The 10,903-nt window shown below is 40.4% G+C and overlaps 1 protein-coding gene across 2 annotated transcripts in view; it reads left to right on the top strand.

Moving 5' to 3' along the window:
• Positions 1-1,137: 1,137 nt before the first annotated feature.
• Positions 1,138-10,903, top strand: part of APBA1 (amyloid beta precursor protein binding family A member 1) — a 97,665-nt gene continuing 87,899 nt past the window's right edge. For both annotated transcript variants that reach the window (XM_068926682.1, XM_068926681.1), the window contains exon 1: positions 1,138-1,284. The gene's annotated coding sequence lies outside the window, so the exon portion shown is untranslated. The remainder of the gene's footprint in view (positions 1,285-10,903) is intronic.

The raw sequence follows: 10,903 nt of genomic DNA, 5'->3' as shown, positions 1-10,903 counted from the left end.
AAACAATGTATTAGAAAGCTGTCACCCTCGCAGGATTTTGTCTTAATGTTCAGCAGAAGGTATAGATTCATTCACAGACTCATTTCATTTTACAGATTTTATGGATTGTTCTTGGTGCTTGTGATACTATGGATCTTTTTTTGGTTTGGTTTTATTGACTGTTTTTAAACGTGTTCTAGTCATTTTTAAAATGGCAGTTTACATTTGTCCAAAAGTTAATTTCATGCAAGCATGGTTTAAAAAACTCAAGAAGTGCTTCTACATTTTGAGAAAGATCTGGAGCAAAACAGAGTGTGAAACTTAATGCCTTTCTAATGATGAATTGTGAAACAAATGGGAAAAAATGGAGCTCTGGGGGAAAAAATGCATTTAAAATATGGAGCTTCTCTTGGATACAACTGGGCAATCATGAAGACACCTGCTATTAACCTTTTGAAATTTTATGGAAGTAACAGAACAATATTGGTTCAGAGGGACCTCTAGAGGTCCTCTGATCAACCCCTCCTCTCGAAGCAAGGCAAATCTAGGGCCTGACAGGTTGCTCTGCTATTTTGAGAGGGAGGAGAGAAAGGAGGCAGCTAAGGCGAAGTACAGTGCTTGCACCTGATCTGACGATTCAGGAATCAATAGTTTTGGAAATTCGCTCATGCACATCCTGCAACAGCTGTGGTAACCTGTAAAACCAGGCCATAAAAAAGCATAGCGGAAGACGGACCTTCTCCAGGTTTTTGTTATTTTCACTCCAAAGGTGATAGGGCTGGAAGATGCCTCCAGCATAAGAAAAAATCCCTGGAAAAAATCTATCAGCAAAAGGAGGCGGGGGGGGGGGGGGATTGTAATTAACCAGAACGGAGGAGAGAGTTTTGGTAGCATTTTCAAACTTTCCCCTTCACTTTCAGCCAGGCGTTTCCGCGCTCGCGGCCTCAGCGCCGCGGCCGGGGAGGGCGGAGGTCGCGGCCGGGACGGGCCCGCCCGGGAAGGCGGCACACACAACCCAGCTTTCCAACCAGCGCCGCGGCACCCCGCCGAGCCGCGGCGGCGGCTGCCGAGGAAACCGGCCATGTCGCCGCCCCAACGGCTGCGGCGGAGGGATCCGGCGGAGGGGGCGGGGCCGCGGTGGCGGCGGGAGGCGGGGCCGGGCCGGGGCGGCGGCGGCGGCGGGAGGAAGATGGTGGCGGTGGCGGGCGGTGAGGTTGGCTGCCGGGCTTTCCGCCCCCCGCGGTGCTGCCAGGCCGGCCGGAGCCGCCCCGCGTGCTGAGGCGGCCGGCGCGGACCCGCACCCAGGTGCGCAGGGGGCTGCGCGGGGCCGCGGGCGGGGCGGGGTGGGGGGTGGGGAGGCCGCCGGCGCCGCCGCCGGGCGGTGTGCGGGGCCCGCGGGGGGCGACATGGCGGCGGGGGGGCGACATGGCGGCGGCCGCCGGGGGTGTCGGTGTGTGCGTGTACGCGGCGGTAGGCGAGGGGCAGAGAAACGCACCAACGCCTCGGTTTTAGCCTTCCGCCAACGGTCGTGTGCGCTGGCCTTCCCTGAGGGCGCCGGGAGGCGAGCGGGGCGCCTCAGCGTGGAGCGAGGTGTGCCCCGGGGCGCCGTCCTTCCCCCCCGCCGCCTCCTCAGCGGGAGACGGGACGAGCAGAGGCGGCTCTGTGGCCGCGGACCGAGCGTCCGCTGGCCCCGGCAGCAGCAGCAGCAGCAGAGCCGTCCGTCCCCTGGGCCTCCTGGCCGGGCCCCGCTTTGCAGAAGGGGCCTGGACACTCGCCAGCCCCCCGCTCCCCTTTTCTTTTCTTTTTTTTTCTTTTTGAAGGCTTGGTGATTTCCCTTTCCTGCCCTCCATCTCGGAGCTGGGAGGGGGAAGTAAGGTCTGCTACCATCAGGTACTGATTTCAGGAAAAAGGAGAAGCGTCCTGATCTTGCCTTCCTAGAAAAGCAAGGCTACAGCCCGCGATGCAGTGAGGCCGCGCGTTGCCTAAATCGCATCCTTGGTCGGTGCAGCCATATGTATTCTATCTTCTTTCTGGAAAGATCAGTATTAATAGGCACCAGGACTTGTTTTGCTCTCGTGATGTGTAAATCTGCCTTTCAAGGGAGGCTGGGAGCTCGGGCCTAAGCTGGAAAACTGCAGCACCGTTTTGCTTTCCCCTTTCGTAGCTTTATTGGGCTGTAGAATTGCAGTTTATTTGAGAGAGTGCACTACGGAGCTGGTTGTTTTCATAGCTGCTGAGGAAACAGGCCTAGATGCTTTTGCCTGACTTTGCATGTATTAACAGTGAGCTAACGTGGGTGTAGAGCAGATGTAGCATTTTTTCTTATCTTTAATAGGCTCTACCTTATGCCAGCTCATAAGAATGCATGCAGGTGGCTGCAGTTTTGATTGCGTTGTGTGGATGTGGCCCTTAGGTCCCAAACAACTTGCTCCAGAAAATATTCTGGTCACAATACTTTAGATTTTACTGCATTGCTGTCAAAATCTGAACTGGCCGACCCTGTCTTTGCAGCCCGTGGCTGAAACGAGTATGTGATGCGTTATTTCCCCAAACCCTGGTGATGCCAAAGAATATATTTATTTTCTAAGTGTTACACTTAGTGATATGCAGATAACCAGAAGTGAGGTGCATATTTACCCTTTTGCTTTAATCTGAAGGGGGAGGGAGGAAGACTGCTTACCTCTTGTTCATTTTAATTATAGTAATATCTAATGGTGTGCACACAGCCTTTCTCTAGTCAGTTCAAAACACAGCTTATATTCTTCAGTTTCTCAACTGTTTAAACTTGGAAGGGAGGTTATTGAAAATCTTGTTGAATGGAGGAGCCACAATCTTAAAAATACTTGATTCTTTTTGTGAAGCTATACTATTTTGATTGAGGGAGAACAATTAACATAGAATTCTACTGCACCTGTGCATTGGTGTGTATTTAAACTGAAAAGTTGAGTATCCACTAAATAGCAATGAGGGACCCTGGGGAACTGTGCAAAAACAGCAAATCCAGCATTCTCATGCAGTCTGGGAAGGGCTTTATGGATGTCTGATGAGTGAAATATAAAACAGAAGTTGACCGAAAGACAGGAAGAGCAGCTTGTGTTCACTGGGAGAAATGCAGTCTGAATTTGAGAGATCTATGAGCTTTGGGGCCATGCTGATTTACAGAGTAGTGGCTGTTCAAGGTTAATTGTAGAATGTGAATCCTGTAGTTCATTGGTGTAAGTTTTCTTTGACCTTCTTAGTTGTAGCTCGAAGCGATACGTTTGCCTTACATTAATGCATTGTCCTCACTTAAAATAGCAGTAATGTTTTTCTGTCTATTATTTGAACAGATGCAAGGCCAGTCTTTTAGAAGCCTGTTAAAATAAAGATGTTTACAGATTGGCCCTTTGACTATAAAATGGAAGAATGCTGGGAAAGTGATTTGGTGCAGCTAGTTAGATAGAAAGGATAGTTTTGATGTGTTGGAGAGGAGGGAAAGAGACAAATACTTTCTAATATAACTCATTCAGTATTGTAGATACTTAATATAAAATAATTTTCACGATTTCTTATGCTAATAATAGTTTTAAACGTTTGTTTAGGATTAGTTTGTAAGTCCATACATTCCTATTGTTGTATTTGCTAAAGCTGTCCTCCTGTGCGTCTAAACAATACGAAGTAATGCTTTAGAAAAAATTCTGTGATGCTGGATGTGGTGGTGTAATGGATGCAGGAGGTGAAAATCTTGGCATAGTCAGTTGTGCCCCATTCTTCTGGGGCAGGGAGAGTGGGTATGGATATTTGGAGGTAGGCGTGATCATCTTGTTTGCTGTATGTGGATGTTAAGAATCCGTAATGCTTTTAAATAAGAAAAATCTTGCTGCTAATTTTGACCCTAAAGTTTGTGAGAATCTATCCAATAAACAACAGTAATCAGAAGCCAGAATTCTTTGTGCTTAAGATTGGAACGCATTTTAGGTGGAGTTAGTTTTAATTTAATTCCTTGACTATCTTCTGATTTCTCTGACATTATTTTAAGCCACAGTCTTATGTAATGTTTACATGCTTAAATTGAAAGAAAGAAGTAAAAGCTTACAGCATGAGAATTATGTGCATCTTTGAAACATGGTTAACCTTCTGCTGTTATAAGCAGTGCCTGCCAGCACTGGAGCTGGCATGAAAGGCAGGCTAGGGGGAAGAAATGGCATCTCTTGTTCAGCTTCTTGTTTTGTATTTTTAATATGCCAGCGTGCAGAGTCATTTGCAGTGTTGCTTGGTTTTACACTGTGTCAGTGTGCCTTAATGTTTACAGCAAACAAAATTAGGAAAATGGGATAGTAAACCCAGAAATAATAGCTGAGAAAATATGCGCTATATTGGTTCTGCAGTGCTACTGCATATGAGATCAGTTAGTAGCTAAAACTTAACCATTAACTGTCTTTAAAAGTAGTTATGGATTAAATTTTTGAGTTCTTCAAGTGGACAAAATCAAGGAAAATCAAACTTAACAGCTAAAACTTTTAACTTACGTCTTTCTGCCTAGGTAGTTCAGACTAGATTCTTTTTTTTTTTCCCCCTTCCTTTGCATGTGAGTTGACTGCTGTTGGCTGCAGCTGTTCTGGATTGACACTAGATTAGCAGGAGAAGAATTAGACGTTTTCTATGTATCCCTCTCAAAAAAAAAAAAAAAAAAAAGAGATTCTTCAGATAGTTTAATGTATGTTGTCTGTAGGCAGTGCAGCTTGATTAATTGAGGCTTAACTTTAAATAAGATCCTGTTACTCTAGGTTTAAGTCAAACCTTGATGTTCTAGTAATGCATTTTCAAATGTGGCTTCCTCATTTCACAGAAGCTGAAGACTTCTACATAATGAGAGCTGTAGCGAGCAACCCTCTGCTCATTTATTTCTAATAGGTGGTGTGTAATACACGTTGTATAGGGGAAAAAGGTTTTTGAAGCAGAAACAATCAATCTCTTGTTTTCACAGTATTGACTGACTTGATAAGCCGGCAGTGTGATAGTATAGAAAGGACCTAAGGATGTATTTTCATTTGCTACTTTCACATGTGCGGATGTAAAATGATGATAATATCTGTCCTAATTCTTCAGAATACTTCCTATAAATATGGGAATACATAAATTTGATAAATATACATAATATATAAATAAATAAGCACAGGAAATAAAGAACAGTATAATGGGAAAATACCAACTGCAGATAGCATTCGATTTAGTTAAGGATACTGTAGCTGAGTGGACCATAGGATGAACTCTTTCAGTTAGACTTTTTCTGTTCGAGAGAGTCTGTCTTGACATAAGGAGAGGGGGGGTAAAAAGGAGTGAAAATCTCCTTCCAGGGAGTCAATGGGGAGATGCCAGTATCACCATTGGGAAAGTGGGATCCAGCCCTTGCTATTTAAAAGGGCTGGGTTATGCTTTCCTGGTCCGCCTTGTGGGCTTATAGGGTCACAACCTACAAGGTATTTCCTATACTGTATTCTGTCTAATTTCAAGTACTTATTGGAAGAATAAGTCTATATAAGCAAGTATTTGTTGATAATTAGTGTGGTTTTGTACATCAGAAAGGACACTAATGAAAGGAATGGAATGGCAATATTTAAAACAATGCAGTAGAGGTCTAGATGAGGTAGACCAGATGAGGAATTCTGGTTTTGCTATCCCCTAGAAAAAGGTGGAGGAGATGTTCTGTGAAATTTAGACCAAGAATTCAGAATGTTTACAGAGAAAAACTTCAGACATGCAGCCTAACCCTCCCATGCTGTCATCTGTTATTGAATTATCTATTTAGTCTGTACAATCTTGCTTATAAGCTAGTGATTAAGCAGTACTTGCATTAAACTTTTTTGTGAGCAGTTTAATAAAAATCAGTCTCTGTAGGTCAAAGATCACCTTATCCTACAGATGAGGAAAATATGATAGTAGAGAGTGGGAGAATTCTGGATAAAACCTATGCGTAAATGTTATGACAGATGAGCAGTACATCCTTGAAGTTTTGACTGAATCCTTTTAAGCTATAAATTTGATTTCTCAACTGATTAAGCTTTTCTGAACCTTCAAGGTACCCTCTTTGCGCATCAAGAGCATCCCTGCTGAATTTGATATTCAAACTTTCTCTTCTGTAGGAAACCGTAATTACTGGTCCCAGCCGAAAGATGAGTACAGATCAAGAAAACATCAGGAGAGCAGAGCCATGAAGTTTAAAAAATGTGGCTATCTGCTACCAAGATCAACTGAACAATTATTAACTCAGTGTTACTTGATTTTTTCTGCACTCAGGGTGTATACCATGGAAAGAACTGTTTTTTGGTGTGTGGGAGGCTGAGGTAATGTACTGATGTCTAGGAGATACAGGTTTGAGTCCCTGTTTTGCGCTGGATAAATCATTTAATTTCTCTGTACTTATTTTCATTTTTGCATATAACAGAAAAGGTTTCTGATTGTTCCACTTTTGGTTCATTTGTCCATTTTTTGGTCAGTCAGAATTTTTCTCTGACAAGAAACACCTTTTGCTAGAAATTTGGTGGGCATTGAGAGGGCTAGAATTTTTAAACTTACACGAATATGATCTTTTTTTCCCTAACGTGCTCAGTTTTTTTGTGAGCTTCTTTTTTTTTTTTTTTGAACCCATTCTGATATATGAGTTGTAATTTTTTCTGATAGTGTTACTGAATACTTGTATAATGCCTATTCCGAGGGGGCTTTGATCTTGTTAGAAATCTTGGTGCTTCTGTAATATTAAGTATAACTCTTCCTAGACCAGGTAAATTTAAGTAAGAAAGCATTTTAAAAAAAAGATAGTAATGTCTCAAAGAGCTTCCATCACAAATGGGAAAGGAAAGGGAGGGTATAAGTTCTTGGTTTAGGACTTGTATAGGCTAAGATAAAAAAGAGTTTTAGCTAACACACTTAAATCCTAAGGAGAGATGAGCTCAGTTACATTCTATGGTATGTTGCCTGACTCGGGTGAATTTTAGGAGCGTAAATACTACCTATACTGCTGGAACAGGAAGTTGGCATATTTTGTGTGTATGTGTGAGAGCGCTGTGGTGTTTTTTCTCTTTTTTTGTTTTTTTTCTTTTTTTAACACCTGTCTTAGAAAAGCCTGGTTGGAAAGCCTCCCTGAATGCCATCTGATCTAAACCCTGCTCCAAACTGGTGATTAAAACGAAAGCTAAACACTCAGTATATGTAGGCCTTGAACTACTAATGTATGAAATTCTGAAACCAAAGTGTTGCTTCTTTAGTGGATTTCAAAAATAGCAAACAGTATGCAAAAGATTTTGTTGTGCAGTCTATCCAGTACAAAATATGACTGGCAAGAGGCAAATTTTTCCTCTGACCTTGTAGCTGTCTGCCTGCAGAACTTTTTATAGAGAGAGTAATTCACTTTGCTGACTGCTGTTGGGGCAGATGGGAATGTTGGGACAGAGAGTGAAGGAAACAGTGATTGCCTTCTGGTGGGCCCTATTTTTAAATCCTTCTTACTGTATTCACTCCACCCAGGACATTACTGGAATATGAGTGTACCTTATCTGGTAACCGAATAATCTTAAAAATAAAAAAGAGAAATTTTAGACTCTTAAAAAGGAAGAAAAATAACCTCCAGAAGTGCATAAAATATTTTTGTATTACATTATGTTGTAAGAGTTTAAAAAGTTGAGCGTTAGTTTTAAAAAATGAAAGATTTGGTAAGCAGCTTTCCCGCTAACTATATGTTGTACAGTTACCTTTGGCTAATAAAGAAAATCTCTCCTAATAATTTTATGGTTACCTGTTTTGATCTAACCTAAAACAAATTTAAATAGTATGGATTAAATAAAAGATCCTGTGTAAAAACAGTCTATAGCTTTGAAATTTCGTTGTATTTTAGTGGACCTTTTAAATATCCTGTACTTCCCTTATGTTTCTGATATCCATAGCTATTGTACGTTTTATCCAAGAGTGATAAATAGGCATGAACTCAGGTTCTGTTCTCACTCAAGAATTATCTTGCCTTGCTGATAAATGATTAATGTAATCCACTTATAAGATTGCTGTGACATCATTCAGATGTTGGCATGCTGAGTTTTATTTCATACTAACAAAATAAGCAAATCCGGAGGTCCTTGAAAGCTTCTTCCTGGAGAAAAGTACTAAGACTGCGAGAAGACTGGGAGAGCTCCTTGAGCTTGCTACATTCTTAACAATGAGCTGGGCATCAGTTTGAGAGTACTGCTCTGTTTTTAATAGCGTTAGTTCATGCTCTGTTTTTAATAGCGTTAGTTCAGTACTGACTTTAACACGCAGACTCTCTAGACTTTAGCCTTTTAGCAATGACCTCACGATAGTCTGATTTCTTTCACAGAGTTTACCATCTTGTACAATTCATACAGTTTTAATTTTTTTACATTTTGTGGGCAATACCGTTTGAGTTGCACTGATTGTTGAATCAGCAGTTTTAATCTCAATTGAAATTGACACATACAACCCTTGGTTTCAATAAACATAGAACACGCTTAAAATTGATTAAGTTTTTCTGTTTTTGTAGAGAGGTTGCCTCTTACTGCTAACTGTTGAGCTGCTGATTTTGTAGCTAGCTGTAGCCACTAAAATGAATTCAGTCTTGTTGCTTTCATCACTGGGAAGATGCATTCGAAAGATGAGTATCTTAACAAACACTTAGCTTTTCTTTTCTTTATTTAAGAATAATGTAAAAATTAAATGACTATTTTCATTTAGGTCAAACTGCTTTTGGATGTAAATTTCAATGTAATTAAGAATACAGAAAGCCACTGTGTTTCAGGGGTTTACACATTTGATACTTTGATATACAGTTCATCAAAATGTGTTCTGCATACAAATCTAACTACCTTATTAAAATGAACTAGTTTTCCTAGTTAGCTAGTGATCTGATTATTTCTGGTCCATGATATAGGAGCCAAGATGTCTCAGCCTCTTGAGCTTAATTTTGGCTTAAGGAAAGATATACAGGAAAGCCAAAGGGAAAATAAATTTTTCCTTTTTTTTTTTTTTTTTTTTTTTAAACTTAAGCACTTCCAGAACTGCTGCAAAAACTAGCTATTGAATCGAACATTTCTTAGAGGAAATCTGATTTTCTGTCAAAATTTCCGTGGGATTATTGACCCTCCCGATTTTTTGTGTTCTAGTTAATAGCATTTTGAACTAAATAGCAATGTGGAATTGAGGTTTTATGAAAAGTATATATTAAAAGCACAACCATAGCCTTTACACAGTTAATATTCATACAATCCATTTTCAAAAAACAATAGGTTCTCTACTTCAAAAAAATTACTGCCTTTTGGGAGAAGGTTTTGTGGACAGCATTTTTGTATATGAAATGAGCAATTTTTATACTTGACTAATTTTTTATTTTAGGGGAGGGCAAAGGACAGGTGAATTAACTATATGTTTTCAAAATAAGTCATGGTTGTTATGTTTTTAATAGCAAAGGAATATCAGTTTTTGGAGGAGGAACCACCATGCGTTTTGTGTTTTAATTTTGCCAAGGCATCGTGCCAGAACCACTACTGTTCACTTTCAGAAATTGCTTCTACAACATTATATGTGCTTTTTTCCCTTAATCTAAAAACCTGTTGGATTGTTGAGTGTGGGGAAGAGCAATGTACGGTTGGCAGAAGTGATACTAAAGAGGGGAAAAATGAAACTGCTGTGGGACCTCCTGTAATGGTAAATCTCCAGAAACCAAAATGGCTTCAGTGGCAAGTTCTATAAATGTTCATGCTAGCTGCTACTTTGTGTAGCAAATGCTTTAAAAGTTCCATTGCTTTTTGAAACAGAATAATTGGCCACTTCCTTTTTAGAAGCTATTATGAAAAATTCTCAAATGTTTAATATTGAGGAGACTATAGATATAACAAAATCAGAGCTGGTTTCTACAGTTACCTATCAGACAAGGGTCTTCCTACATGATTTTTTTCTGCTGCACCCCCCCCCCCCCCAGCATTTGTGTAAGTAAAAATGTGTTCAGGTTGCTCAGGTTTTTTTAAAGGGTATGTGTAAGGTATATATTGAAAGATATGTGAAATATATTTGTGCCTGGATTAGTTAACTTTTTAATCCTTTGAATTTCTTAGCAGAGTTTTTCAGCAAATTCTTTTAAACTTTCTACCCACTAAAAGAGAAGAATTTAATATGTGAAGTAGCTTTGTATCACGTGGAAAGACAGGAATAGAAGAAAAAAGAATTACTGACTTCCAAAACTAGAAAGCTACTTTTTCAGCTGTAATTCGTAATGCTTGTACTCTGTAGATTGTATAGCAAAGCCTCAAGACAGTCTCACATGGTTAAAAGTGGAAGCATCGGATTGTCCTTGTAGTCCTTCTGGCCTGATATATGGTGACATTACTTTGATCCCCTGAGACACTGGAATGCATCTTGTAATAGCGACTGCCTTCAAGAAGGAAAAAATGGCTGTCTGGTGTGTTAATGTAACATCAGTGTTTTCGTTGTATTCATGTCAATTTCCTATTCTTCAGCATCTCTATCTGTGAAGTTGCTAACTTATTAAGCAGAGATCCCAAAGGTATTTTGGATTTTTTTTTTCTTCTAGTATATAACTGTATTGAAACCTGAACAGTTCACAACTTAATTTGGATCTGAAGTGTTAAACTCTGTATACATGTCTTTTAAGAACAGTCCTGTAAGGAGTGGCCTCTACATGTACTGTGGTACAGGCTGATACGCATACACTAGATGCCCTCAAGATAACAGAATGACATTAGTAGTAAGGTAAGGGTTCTTTTTTTGGAGAGAGAAAGCACTTCATTTATTCAGAAAAGGAAGACTATTTAAGCTTCCTGTCCAATAGCCTTGTATCTTCAAATGGCAGAATATATATCGAATAGTTTTTGGACCACTAGGCAGCTGAAATGCTTAAGAATATGGACTGTTCCTTCACAGGTAT

The sequence above is a fragment of the Struthio camelus genome, chromosome Z (assembly GCF_040807025.1).
Source record: "Struthio camelus isolate bStrCam1 chromosome Z, bStrCam1.hap1, whole genome shotgun sequence".
Taxonomy (NCBI): domain Eukaryota; kingdom Metazoa; phylum Chordata; class Aves; order Struthioniformes; family Struthionidae; genus Struthio; species Struthio camelus.
This window is presented reverse-complemented; position numbering and strand designations above follow the sequence as displayed.